Consider the following 14,702-nt stretch of genomic DNA (forward strand, 5'->3'; position numbering starts at 1 on the left):
TGTGCACCTGCTTCGCACGTACAGAAGACAAACTGTGGGAATTTGTTCTCTCCTTCTGCTCTGTGGGTTTTGAGATCATCTCATGTTTTCAGGTTTGGCAGCAAGTACCTTTACCTGCTGCGCCATCTTGCCAGCCTCGGCTGCATTTTCAATGCTTTCCCAGCTTGAATAGCCACTCGGTTATGATGTGATCCATTTTCTATATTGCTACATATGGTCTATTTGATTTGTTATGTACAGTGTTGAAGATTTTTACATCTTATTTGTAAGAGATACACTGTTCTGTGGTTTTCTTTGGGTATTTTTATTCTGGTTTTCAAAATTAAGTTTTAGCTGATTTTTAAAAGCTATTTGGAGTGTTTTCTAAATAAATAGCATTTGCTGCTTGTAATCTATATGCTAAGCACTTGATATCTTTCAACAATCCCATTTGATTTATTTAATATGAGATTTTATAACATTAAAATACTGAAAATGCTTTATCTTAAATTCCAATATGTATACTACCATTTTGTTTTTGTTTTTATAATATTGTCTTGAATTCACCACAGTGAAGGAGAAAAAAAGTGGATTAAATGTCCCCATTAAAGCCAGGGAGAAGAAAGAGGGCAATCCCTTTTCTTATGTTTTTATCATGTTCTTTTTATCTGCTTAATATAATTCCTAGCAGTAATTTCTAATTTGTGTATCTATCTGGTCAGGATATAAAGGAATTTTAATTTTATTTCTGATTTAGTGAGAGGCCAAAAGCAATCATCCACAGCTGTTAAATTGTATTATAGCTCTCTTCAACATGCCTTTGGAGGTAGTTTAATCTTCCCCCTGTTATCTATTAACACACATAATGATATTAATTGAATCTATAATGTTAAACCACTCTTTTTAAAATTTATTATTATTTTTTATTTCGTGTATATGAGTGTTGCCTGCATCCCCAGTGCCCACAGAGGCCAGAAGAGGACATCACCACTAGAGTTACAAATGGTTGTGAGCTGCCGCGGGGCGCGTGTGGTGCTGGGAATGAAAGCTGGCTCCCCTGGAGCAGGAGCTAGTGCTCTTCACTGCCGAGCCTTCTCCTCAGCCCCCATTGAGCTGCTTGAGCCATTTCAGTAAACTGATAGAGACCGGTGGTTCAGCTTTTTTTTTTTTTTGATGTTTTGCATAATTCAGTAGAATCAGTAGAAAATTTGATTAAAATGGTGATAGTCATTATGATTATTATCCTGTAGAGACTTTTTAATTTTTGTCTTACAAGTATAGAACAGGAAGGACTCTGGACTTCTGGGTCATCGCTCCAGTGTCCAGGTCAAACTTTTAGATTCCACATTCCAGGGAGTTCATTTGGCATTCCCATCTTTTGGGCTTGGTGTATTTCACTTGGCATAATGCCCTTTATATTTATTCACTGTTGTTGACAGTGATAGGATTTTATTTGTTTTTAAGGCTTATTAGGATTCCATCTAATAGCATTCCATTTGTATTCCACACAATAGCAGCTGGTTTTCTCCCTCTCCACCCACCACTGCCCCCCACTTCATCCACTGATGAGTTCCATGATGGCTAACCTTGGTTGTCAACTTGACACACATGGGAAGCAAGGACCTCAACTAAAGAACTGTCTTCATTATATTGGCCTCTGGCGTGCTTGCGTGACATTTTCTTGATTACAAATTGATATAGGAGGGCCCAGCCAACTGTGGGTAGCACCATCTTTTGGCAGGTGAGCCTAAGCCATAAAAGAATGGTCGGTGAATGTAAGCCCTGGAGCAAGCCAGCTGTGATTCTTGATTCAAGTTTTTGCCTTATATGAGTTTCTTCCCTGACTTCCTTCAACGAGGGGCTACAAACTGTAAGCCAAAACCCTTTCCTTCCCAAGTTCCCTCTGGTCATGGTGTTTATCCCAACAGCAAAAGGCAAACCAGGACAGACACTAAAGTTGGCTCCTTATCTTGGCCCTTGGGACTGGTTCTGTAGAGATCGCAGGGATGTAGGTAGCCTATGTTTTCTTCTGGTGTTTTCTCTGTTTCAGCTATTTTTGAGTTTAACCCGTTTTGAGATACCATTTTCAGTGTGATATAAGGTAAGGTCTATGTGTGGACGTCTGGCTTTCCAGACAAATACATTGAAGAGCTTGTCCCCACTTCACCCCCACCCCCTGTTGTGTATTCCCAGGATCTTTGTTGAAGCAGTTGGCTATGGATGGATGGATGGATTTATCTGTGGGTTCCCTACTTTACCTCATTGGTCTATGTGTCTGTTTTTATGTTATGACTACATTATTTTGGTTTTTATAGCTTTCCAAAGTAAGTTAACAGGAGGCTTCCAGTTTTATTTTTTTTTCCTGACGATTCCTGTGGCTCTTCTGGGTGTTTTCTGGGTCCCCATGAAGGCTTTTCTGCTTCAGTGAGACTAGGATTGTGCTGAGAATAGATTAGCTTGGGTATTATATGTATTTAAACAACATTGATTCTTCTGTCCCACGAATGTGAGGTGTGTTTATCTATTTTTGTCTTTTTCTATTTTTCAGTCAATGTTTGGCAATTTTAAGAGTAGAGATTTTTCTTTTTCCTTGGTTAAACTTATTTCTACATCTTTGACTACTTTTGCTCTTTTTTTGCGTAAATACTGTAAATGGAATGATTTTCTAGATATCACATAATTTGCTGTTGAGTGTATGGAGGCAATACTAAATTTTACATATAAATTTTATGTCTTGTAGTTTTGCCCAGTTTTAACTGTTTGTGTGGGTATACATATGCATACTTGTGTGCATTTATTTTTATTTTATGTGCATTGGTATTTTTCCTGTATGCATGTCTGTGTGAGGATGTCTGATCCCCTGGGAACTGGAAAACAGACAATTGTGAGCTGCCATGTGGATGCTGGGAATGGAACCAGAGTCCTCTCAAAGAGCAGTCAGTTAACTGCTGAGCCATCTCTCCAGCCCCATGATTTTCTACATATTATGACTTCATCATCTGTAAAGGGGACATGCAACATGTTTCTCTCCCATGGGAGTATCTTCTACTACCTTTGCGTGCCCACAGCTGTGACATGGAAGAACAGTGGCAAGAGCAGACATCTTTACTTTGCTTTGAATCTTGGAGGCAACGTTTCCCATGCTTGCCACCCAAGCGTAGTGTTTGATGGGAGCTTATCTTATGCCTTGTGTTTGGTAATTATTTTATGTTCTAAAGTGGCTTAAAAATATAGCAAATACTCTTCTTCTAAGTGCTTTTTTTGATGGAATTAGCCTGAAAACAGTAAGATGTGAAATTAGACGTAAATGTAATTATAAGAGTACAGGGAATATTTTAAATAGGAAATATTTAATGTGAAAATTATTTGAGTTGATAATATGTTCAGGGGAGACATGGTGAACTTTTGTAATGAAATTTTCATATTCTAGTGTTTATGAAATAGTTCTATTTAATTAGTTTGAAATTCTTTTTTGGATCAGTTCACAACTTACAAAATCATTGATCTTATTGAGATATACATTTTTTGGCAATGAGCATTATATTTTTATTTAATAAAATGTTAATATCTGTGGCATATCATCTCTCATTTCTAATGTGAAAGAAATGTTTTCATTTTTCCTCTTCTGTCCAGGCTCCTCGTGTGGTTATATAATTTATTGGTCTTTTAAATGACACAGCTTTTAGTTTTATTGATCAAGTCTGCTCTTCCTCACTCCAAACTCATTGATCTCAGCATCTTATTTTCCTTTGAATCTTCTTGTTAGTATTTTCAATATCTTCTCAATGTTTCATGCATCCAGGCTTGGTATTCTGTGCTTACAGTACTGGTCGCTCACTGAAAGTCATCCTTCTCATGGATATTGCTTTGACTACAGCACACAGTTCTATTGTGTTTTCATTTCCTGTACTTATTTTGTCGTTCTTAATTTCAGTTTGACTTCCTCTCTGACCCCAGTTGGAGGAATGAAGCATCCAAAGTGATTAAATAAAAAGTAGTTAATGGGCAAATTCTGGTTTTATTGCTAATTAAAGATGTAGAATATGTGCTATATAGCTTTTAGATTTTGAAGTTTGCTGAAGTTTTCTTTTTTTTCTTTTTTAAAACAACGTTGTAAAAGCTTAAATTTAGTTCTTTACAATTTCATACATGTATATAATGCATTTACATTTTTTTTCATTGTGAAAGTGTCTCATATTGTAGCACTGGTTAGCTTAAAACTCTGCGTAGATCAGCTGGCCTCAAACTGCTGTCTTTGCCTCCTGATTAAAGACATGCACCACCATGGCCCATTCATCACGCATTCTGATTACTCTGTATATTTTCTCTCCTACCTCCTTCCCAGTCCTTTCATTCTCACCTCCACTAGCTCCTTTTTGAGAATTTGGGCCTTTGGTTTTGTCTTGTGAGGCTATTGATGGGATGGTGGTGATGATGATGGTGATGATACTGCTGTCGGTGCTCCTGTTGGTGAAAATGGTGGTGGTGATGATAATGATGGAGATATGATTGTGACAATGGTGGTCATAGCTGCTTCTGGTGCTGGTGGTAAAGATAACGGTGCTGCTGTTGCTCCTGATGTGGAGGAGGACAAGAAAGAGGAGGAGGACAAGAAAGAGGAGGAGGAGGAGGAGGAGGAGGTAGTGATGGTGATAATGTTATTCACTTGGAGATAGAATGCACAACCATGTCCATATGGGACAACAGTCACTTCTATTTTAGCATAGTAGCTAAAGGACAGTGATGGCCGTCACTCAGAACTGGCTTGTGGTATTCAGTGTCCAGTCTTGCAGATTAAGTGCAATGGGAGAGCAGAGTTCTGGGTGTGAACACTGTGCAGCCTTCCTTCACACCACATGAAACAATCATCCACCTGCTTGTTGGAAGCTACCCACCATGGAAACTTCGCTTACTACTTTGGATATTTTGGAAACGAGTGCCTGCAGAGCTCCTAGCTACTGTGGGTTATTGGCAGGAATGTTCATTTAGAGCCAGAACCTCTCTCACTGATGGGGAGCCAGCAACCAGAGGGGGTTGTTTGGGAGAGTGAGATGCCTTCCACCAGAAGTGAACTTCTTGGCAAAGTAGTATCTGAAAACTCCCAGGGTAACCAAGTCACTTGAATTCCCACGGATAACTTAAATGAGTGGATACAATGAGATGGAAAACTTAAAAATAAAAGCAATTGAAAATGCACCTGAGGGAAGCAATTGAGCTAGGTTCCTTTATGTAATGAGACAGACATTCTTATGATTCGAACATGTATTTTAAACGTGATTTTTGTTTTATTTTCCCATGGTACTGAGAGAGCATACTGGACAGCAACAGGGATGGATTTGTCTTGCTGAAAGGTCTCAGTGGCATTGAAAACTTAACGTTTATTTTTTTCTGATTTAAATGTGTTAATATAGAGCTTTGTTAAAACGGAAAGCTTAATTAATGCAGATTAAATCTAATTGAACACTCTTCCTATATGTGAAACTCTATACAATATAATGGCGAGTCTTATGTTTTTCAATTTTATCTCTAAATTGTAGATAAAATGATATCTGAGCGTAATTAGGTAGGAATCAGAAATATATGATCTAAGACAAAAGCATCCTGTGGGGTAGATTCTGTGAGGGGACAAAGAGGACATGTTTGACGTCCTAATTTCTTCTTGTGGGAAGAATTCTGCACAATGATGATAGGTTCAGTTCCTGCCTCTGCCAGTGGCTTGACAAGTGAATCTGCAAAGTTGTCCTTAATTCATGACCACTGCAATGTCTTTCCATGTAAAGGGAAGGTAGGATGAACACAGCATGGCGCTCTGGAAGAATTCAAGAGAGTATGTGAGAGCTACCCTTCCTATGCTTTGTAAATATGGGGCTCAATAGATGTAGTTTTCTTTTCATCCCTCATGGCCTCTTTTGCTATTTTCTAACCCCATTGTCTTCAGGAGGAAAGGCAGTAGAGATTGGTCCCTTGAGTTTAAATTGCCTTTGGGTTTTTATAAGAGGTTTGCAGAGATAACACACAGCAGTGGCTTTTCTAGCCGGAGTTCATATCATAATGTCCGAGCAGCAGAGTGACCTTTCTTAGTATAGATGAGTTAAGAAAATAGCTAAATTGTTTTTCAGATAATTTGTAGGAAAGTGTCGGAGCAGTGTTTAGAGCAGAAAAGAGGAACTCTAGCGCGTGTTGCAGTACTTGATAAAACCAGCCCAGGAGAAGCCTTTCTGCCAGGCAGTTGACAGCACAAGTCGGTAAGCTGAACTTCCTTAAATGCTGAGCAACGAGATGCAGCGTAAGGCTTATATTATATTATTTAAAAGGTATATGTTTCGATTGTTAAGTTACTCCTATTTAGGAATGGAGGGAGAAGCCTGGATTCTTGCCTTTTGAACCATACAAACTATCCTCCACATTTCAGACAACACCTGGTGTGTGTGTGTGTGTGTGTGTGTGTGTGTGTGTGTGTGTGTGTGTGTGTGTGTCTTAGATTCAGAACTACACCCTTGATAGATGGTAGCCTCTTCAACAACATACCCAGGAGCAGTCAGTGATATTAATCAATACCCATGTAGTGACAGATTCCAAGCTATTACTCCATTAGAGAAACAATATAGTTAGAGGAAAAAATAGAGAGAGCAGGGCACCCTGCTCACCCCGGAGGAGTCGTGGAGTCTCACACTAGGAGCCATGTATCATAGCCTAATCAATAAGAGCCATGCATCACAGCCCCTCATAGGGAAATCAGGATAAATTATCAGGAAGACAGGGATTGGAGGGTTTCTTGGATGAAACTTGAGTGAGGAAGTGAGAGATGAGACTTTGTGGGGCACTAGAAACAGAGGAAGAGATGGAGATATCTTGTGTTATTGGAGAGTGGTAAGTAGGGATGGGGACCAACCGTGAATCTGGAGGAGCCGGCAAGATGCCTGATCATGAATGAGATAAAGAGCTCAGTCTTTCTGTAGCGGAGGTTTGACATGCTTTTTGTTGTGTGGTTTTGAAAGGTTTCAGAGGGGAAATTGCTTCTAGTATTTATTTTGCTCAAGTTTTCAGTTGGACAAGGTAACAAAACCATAGAAAAAAGCTAAAGTATAAAAAAGACATACACTATACTCTCACCCAGTAAACGGGGCCATCTGCTTCCTGCTGGAAGTTTCTTGCGGAAGAAGAATTAAAAGTCAGAAGATGAAAATGTGTATCTTCTAGAGATGCTTCCAAATGTCAGGTGACTGGACACAGAGATGCTGGGCTTTCATCGTTCTTGCCGTGTGCTCGGCAGGGTGTAGTCTAAAGGGTACACATTTGAAGAGCAAGAGGAAGAGTGGGGAGATTATGGTGTCTTGGGACAGCAACAATTTTCACGCAGAAATGCAAATGAATGGAAGAGCTTTCGGTCAAGAAAATGAGGTTTTCAGGAACACAACAAGTAAAATTTAGATCTTTGTTGGAAGAAATGAAGCTGTTCCGATCACTTTTGACCTTAATTGAAGACAGGACGTATCATAGCAATACAGTATAATGTCTCAGGCAGATTGCTCATGCTTGTATATATGCATATTAGATTTTGGATTGCTTGGTGTTTGAAAAATGGAAAAATAGCAAATGTAGCCATTAACCTTTACTTTTTTCGTATAAAAGTCACAATTTCATTAATATTTATGCATATAGTCATTTAAGTTCAATGGAATTCTTCTAGAGAATTTTAAAAGCCGTTTTTGAAGCCCTTTGGAATTAGTGGTTGTGAAACACTTGAATTACTGAGTGACATTTCTTTTCTCAATTGGTTGTGGGGACAGACATACAGGCAAGTGAGTCTTATTAGGGGGTGAAATGCAGATCAGATCCCTAGCTTGCTGAGTCTTCATGGAAGGTACCTCTGATGCTCGGAACAGAGGTGAAGGGGACACAGTGGCTGTGGTGCTGAAACAGGAGGCAGCCTATACGGGCAAGCTCTTCTGAGTATCTGAAAAATGACAATTCATTCTTACTCGTCGTCAGATGCTAATCTATTCTGGGCACTTGCTTATCTGTAGGTGAAGACACAGATGATGTATTTCAAGATGAGGAGAACTGCAGTGGGCGTGTCCTTGGGGCAGTTCACACTGGGGAGTCAGGCGGCAAACAGGAAGGATTTTAAATCTAGTAGTGAATGTTACAGGAAAGAAGGCAATTGAGGAACTGGAGAAAACCAAGCAAAGAAGAGTAAGCCAAGAGGAGGAGGAGAGAGGGCTTTGAGAACAAGGCAAATGAGACAAGCCTCATAGAGACAGCAATGAGAAAAATCAGAAAGATGGGCATCCCAGAGAGAAGAGATAACACACTCAATGTTCTCAAGGCAGATTCCAGTCTAGAGCTGAGGGCTGGGCCACGTGGGGGCTCTGTTAACTGGTGGTGGGAAGGTAATAATATTGAGTGAGGAGACACTCAAAGCAGATTCTGCCCTGATGACTCACAGTGAGGGGTGTTTCACAAATTACAGTGTGATGTTCACATGGCGCCATATTATTTCAGGTCAAAATTTACTTATAGAGAGCCAGCTGTGTGCAAAGTTGACCCACTCATCAAAACTGTTCCCGTCAAATGAAAACGCTTTTATAGTTTGTGAAACTGTAATTACGTCTACATATTTTAAAGCAAATGAACTCAATGCGTTTGTTTTATTTTTAGATTTTTTTATGCCTCCCCTTTCGCTCTTAGTTGATCGAGTTGCTTGTGAGTTAGATACAGCACTGTAAGAAAGAGCTAACCTTTCCTTTCCCAGGAGATGCAGGGTTGCATCCCAGCAAGATGGCTGTGATGTCGTGGTGGTGGTGGGTGTGGCACAGTGGTGGGCTATCTAAGAAGTAGGAGGTATTCAGGGTGTGGGAGGGAGGTGCCATAAGGAGGCTCTGCTGGCTGTGGTATCCTTCAGGGCAAGGCTGGCAAAGGGAAAATGTCTGGCAACTTCTGCCTCTTCCCCTGGAAGGCAGCCTTGTGGGATTTGTTAAGAAGCAGAATCTTTAGCTTTTGAGATAAAGGTTGAAACTGCCAGTTCTGATGGCTTGCATGCTAATGCTCAGAGCATTTTTTTTTTAAAAGAATGAATTAGACATTATCACTTTAAAGATTGATAGCTGGTTCTGGTGGCTCAAGTCTGTAATCTGAGCACGTAAAAGTTCAAGGCTAGCCTTGGCTACATAGTAATTTCTAGGCTAGCCTGATCTACAATTGAGATTTCCCTCAATCCAACAAACAAAACCCCCAAACCTCCAAACCTCCTGTTTTCTCCTAGATGGTAAATGTATTCCTCAGCTTCCCAGCTCTCAGCTTTCTTCTTTGCCTGACATCACTGCCCAGCCATCACAGTTTGATGTGAGTATTTATTCTAATTGATGCACTTAGAAGGAATATTAAAGGCTGTGCCATTGACTTTTTTAGGAGGAACTGAAAGAATCTTAAAGGAATATTTATTTCAAGAAAAACACTTCAGACTCCTAGTCTGCTTCATTGATGTAAGGGCTAGCCTGGCCATCTACCCTGGAACTGTGGGTCCTCTGAGGAGGTGGCATGGCTGGTGAAGTGTTTTGCAAACAGGAGGAGGCATGCAGAGATGGATCTTGTGACAGGCGCTCGTAGGCAGCTCTGCAGAGGACGTGATGCCATAGGTGCAGGTTTGTGGCAATGAAAGGAAGACTGTATTTGCAGAGCCATATTTTGGGATAGATGCTCTTCAAACCGAGAAAGGAGAAAAGAAACACAGGAGCCATGAAACAATGCTCACTGCAGTGCATCCTATATACCATTGCAGTGTTGGAAGCTTCATAGATGGCCCCCCACAGTCTTCCAGGCAGATTTTGTCCCCCCACCTGGCTGTGCTTTCTCCTGGTGGAGTTTGAGAACTGGAGAGTCTCACAGGGAAGTACCAGATGACTTCCCAAGGTTTCATTCATTTTGGAGCTGATGGATTCTGTGGGGGCATGCTGGGAAATAGTGAGTCCATTGCAGAGTCTCTCCTTACCTGGCTGGAGTAGGATTGGGCTGGCTATGCCAGCATAGGGTGCCTCTGAAGGGTTCTGGAAATTGCCATCAGGGACCCATGCATTGTTTTAGTTGAGCCAGAGTTGATGCTGTATGCTTCTGTCTCAGCTTGTGGACCTGGAAAAATGGATTATACTCAGTTCTGTGAGGTGGGATTCCATCCAACATCCCAAATGTGACTCTTTGCTTTTGGAAAAGTGAGCGATTTTGTTGCTCTTTGACTTGTGTTGACCTAGGAATCAGGACTTCAGTGGTACATCTGGAAGTCTCAGTCTGCACTTCTTTTGGAGCCCAGTGAAAAGAGACTCAAAGCTGATTAATACCTAAACTGGGATGGCTGTGTTAGCCACATTACCCCAGTCAATGCAGGGTAAGGGCTTCCATGCCTGTGCAGAGAAGGGGAGTGATTGCAAAGCCAGAGGGCCTTTCCAAGTCTGAAGACTCCGAAATAAGACGTCCAGTGCACCCAAGGAAGTGTGGCCCATGAGCTACCTTAAAGTCTAAATGCCACCTTTTACCTCTGGTGTTCTTTCAGGACATCAGGTAAGTTTTTAAAAACTTTATTAAGTTAGTCCATGAGCTCTAAAAATGAGTGAATGAATGAAAACATATAAATAATAAACTATAGGAGTAAGCTGGGGGACCTTGATAAACATCAGTGTACAGCTCAGTCTCCTACAACAGTCATATGCCTGCAAGTGGCCGCAGTGTGAGGTGGGGAAATGGCATTCTCTCCTCACCGAAGGTACAGACTCTGAGCTACTCATATTTATTTTTTCTGGAGATCAGTTCTTGTTTCTCATATCTTCTAAAAGCAAACATAATTCCTCCTAGCAGCCTAATGTTATTAGTTACACTGAATTTTTTTTTCTGAGAATTCCATACACGAGTATTGTATTCATGCTGTTCCGACCTCTCTCCCTCACCTCTAATTTACCATCTTCGCATCACTCTCAAACCAATGACATCCTTACAACCTAGTAGGTCCCTACACTGTTGCTTGTCTGTGTATGTTTTCAGGGCTGACCACTTGGTATTGCATAACCTCTGAGGACTCTTCCCCGGGGAAGACTACTCTTCCTGCTCCCAGCATTCCTTTGTTATCTTAGTCTTCATAGAAATGTCCTTAGCATGTCATTGGTGTCATCCTTGCTCAGGTCTTGTTTAGGCAGCCTTATTGGTGAGACTTCAAGGAGTAGCTTCTCTGACATTTCTAGAAGACATAACCTCACAGGCAACTTCCTTTCTCTGGCTCTTAAAGTATTTCTGCCCCCTCACCCATAATGATCCTGTGCCTTAGGATCAGGAGGTGTGTTGTGGCAGTCAGGTTGGGCTCCACATCTCTCCGCTTTGATCAGATGGGGTTTTCTGTTGTGGTGAGAGTAACTAGTTTTGCTGGATGAGAACATTTTGTGATTACAATTCCAGCTTCACTTATTGCAGAAGCCACTTATTAGCAGGGTCTCTGTCACACACTCTCGGGAAATAGAGTTTTAATCTTCTGTAAACACTGGAAACCTGACACATATTTTTCCTCAGTTTTGGAGAAACACAATAAATGTTAGCATCCCATCAATGCCAGACTTTTTGCATTTATTTCAGAATAGGGGCCTAGGGAGACAGTTCAGAGGGCTAGGTGCTGGGGTAGTGTGAAGATCTGAATTCAGGCCATTGGCATCCACATAAAAAGCCAGACATAAGCCAGGCACGGTGGTGCACAGCTGTAATCCCAGTACTCCGGGAGGCAGAGGCCTGGTGGATCTCTGAGTTCAAGGCCAGACTAGTCTACAGAGTGAGTCCATGCATGTCTGCACAAAGAAACCCCGTATCAAAACACCAAACCAAACCAAACTAAACCAGCCAGCCACTGCAGCACAGGCCTGGCATTCAAGTGAGGGAATCAAAGGTTAAGTAGGCTGGGGCTTGCTGGTTAGCCAATCCAGCCAATCAGTGAGGCCCAGGATTAGCTAGAAACCCAGTTTCAAAAATAAGACAGAGAGTGATAGCGTAAGACACTTGATGTTGACTTGTTCAGGCATCGGCATGTACCCACGTACATCTGTACACACACAAACCCATATAAAAATATATTGGACATAATGCTATGAATTTGCAATGCACGGTAGGATTTAATCTCTATTATGAGGCGGGTTCAGTTCACATTTCTACTTCCAGGATGAAGAAACTAAGGCACAGATTGTTGTCTGCATTATCAAGGGTCACCTTGCTGGCAAATGGATAGAGCTGAGCATCAGAAGCAGGATTCTGGCTCCTCGGCAGACTTTCTTTGCCTGTGTGCTGCACTGCTCTTTAACCCTGGTTCTATTGCATTATTGGGCTTTTTAAAAGGGTGGCTACTCACCATCCTGTCATTGAATTACATGCTGGCAAACACTGAGAGTTGCTGTAGATATGCTATGGGCTCAAGGCCTCAGCAGACTCCAGTCCAAAAAGAATCAGTCTTGGAAGAGTCTGGAAGCCCGGACCTAGTGGAGTAGGCATGCTTGTTGGAGAACTGGTTGGATCCAGTTAAGTAATTCCTTGGTGACTGGTGCTTGTCTGTTGAGATGTTGTTACTCAGGTGTCCAGCATCTCACCCAGCCTCATGTTCCGCAAAGGGAAGTGTCTGAAGCCCCATCTGCTTGTCAAAGTTTGGAGGCACAGAGAGCTGGGCAACACCGGTGTCTGCGTCTGTGTTGCCAGAGGAGACTTTAACTGGTTTAAAAGTTCTAGTGAGATAAATCAATCCTGAGCTGCCCTTTCTGTGAATATAACCTACACATAAAAAACTCTACTTCTTTGAAACCAGTTTGTTGCCCAGGAATGGGTGTGTTGGCTGATGTGGTAGTTTTGGAATCAGCCCCCCCAGTTGACAATAGCACTACCTGGAGTGGTTAGGGGAGGGGCAGCCTTGCTGGAGGCTGGCCTCGAGAGTTCATTACACTGAGGCTCAATGTTTAGGAATCCTTTCTTTCTCTTTCGAAGGATTTAAATATGGTAAATATAGCAAGTGCAGGATTCCACGGTACCTCAGTTGTGATCTTTCAGAGTGCCTTGGGGGACACTAACTATATGGTACCGAGCAGACAAATAGAATTGACCTGACTGCTTGAGCTCCTTTATGGCAGTGCGTAGAGAGACTGGTAGGCATTTCTGGAGGGTAATATAAGGCCCCAGTGCATGCTGGGGCATCAGTGGTACTTGGATTGTAGGCCATTTTTGATGGAGTTCTGGCCATAGGAAAATTTGAACATCCTTTTCTGGTGATGGCTCCATGGATGAGTAGGCTGTTTGCTGGTCCCTGCACTTGGAGAAAAAGTGTTTCTGAGGGAAGCCTCACTTGGCTACGTCCAGGGAAGAGTTAGAATTTTGGAGACTGACCCTTTCCAAGCATGATTAGTGAGTTCCAGGTGGTCCTGCGTGCTAGGTACGCCTGTGGCAGGATCAGGGCTCTCTATTTGCTTTCTTCTTGTCTTCTGTTCTCTGAAAAGTTATTAAACACCTTTTATAAGCTGGGTGCTGTGCTAGGAGCTGCAGAGATTGAGATGTGCCCTTGAGGGAGACATACATCAACCATTACAGCGGCAGCGGCGGTGTGTTTTATATGGGGAGATGAGCTGTAGCAGTTGGCTTCCCCACTAACTCAGTATAAGACCCCTCTGTCTGATTCTGGCCCTGAGCCTGCAGTGATCTGGGGCCTGCCTGGATTGTTGGTTCTTTCTTCTTTCTTTCTTATTTTTTCTTTCTTTCTTTCTTCTTTTCTCTGTCTCTCCCTCCATCCCTCCCCTTCCTCTGTTTTTCCTTCTCCTCCTCTTTCTATTATTATTATTTTCTCAAGATTACAGAATACAAATTTATTCTACATTCTGGGTTATGGGTACAATGCATTTCTGTCAGCTATAGGCTATAGGCTAATTTTTTATTTGATTTTTTTTGAGAATTTCAAATATCAGTACTATGTTTACATCATTTCCCTCCTCCCTCTTTTTCCTCTATCACCTCCTGAGTTCCTCCTATTCCCTATCAAATGAAGAGCTGCAGGAAATCAACAGCTGTTGAAGAGTAAGCATATACTTTAGGGTTGAGCCCCCCCCCCACCCCATAGGGTATCCAACTCCAAGTGGCTGGACCCAAACTTGTATACATGTGGGCAAAGCTAAACTGCCTTAGAAGTTGTATTTACAAATTTACTATTAATTTTTTTGGTGCTGGCACTCACTTTTATTATTTTTTATATATATTAAGTTTGTTTATTTTTTCCAGATTTTTTATTAACTCATTCATTTTATATCTCAATAGTTATCCCATCCCTTGAATCCTCCCAATCCTCCCTCCCTCCTGCTTTCTCTCTACTCCCCTCTCCTATGACTGTGACTGAGGGGGGGCCTCCTCCCCCTGTATATGCTCATAGGGTATCAAGTCTCTTCTTAGTAGCCTGCTATCCTTCCTCTGAGTGCCACCAGGCCTCCCCATCCAGGGGATGTGGTCGAATATGGGGCACCAGAGTTTGTGTGAAAGTCAGTCCCCACTCTCTGCTCAACTGTGGAGAATGTCCTGACCATTGGCTAGATCTGGGTAGAGGTTTGATGTTTAGTGCATGTATATTCCTTGACTGGTGTCATAGTTTGAGCAGGACCCCTGGACCCAGATCTGCCCATCATAATGCTCTTCTTGTAGGTTTCTAGGACCCTCTGGATCCTTCTATTTCCCCA

At 41.8% G+C, this 14,702-nt stretch overlaps 1 protein-coding gene across 2 annotated transcripts in view; it reads left to right on the forward strand.

Moving 5' to 3' along the window:
- Positions 1-14,702, forward strand: part of NELL1 (neural EGFL like 1) — an 843,592-nt gene that overhangs the window by 99,822 nt on the left and 729,068 nt on the right. The window lies entirely within an intron of this gene.

Source organism: Acomys minous (assembly GCF_964271855.1).
Source record: "Acomys minous genome assembly, chromosome: 2".
NCBI classification, from domain to species: domain Eukaryota; kingdom Metazoa; phylum Chordata; class Mammalia; order Rodentia; family Muridae; genus Acomys; species Acomys minous.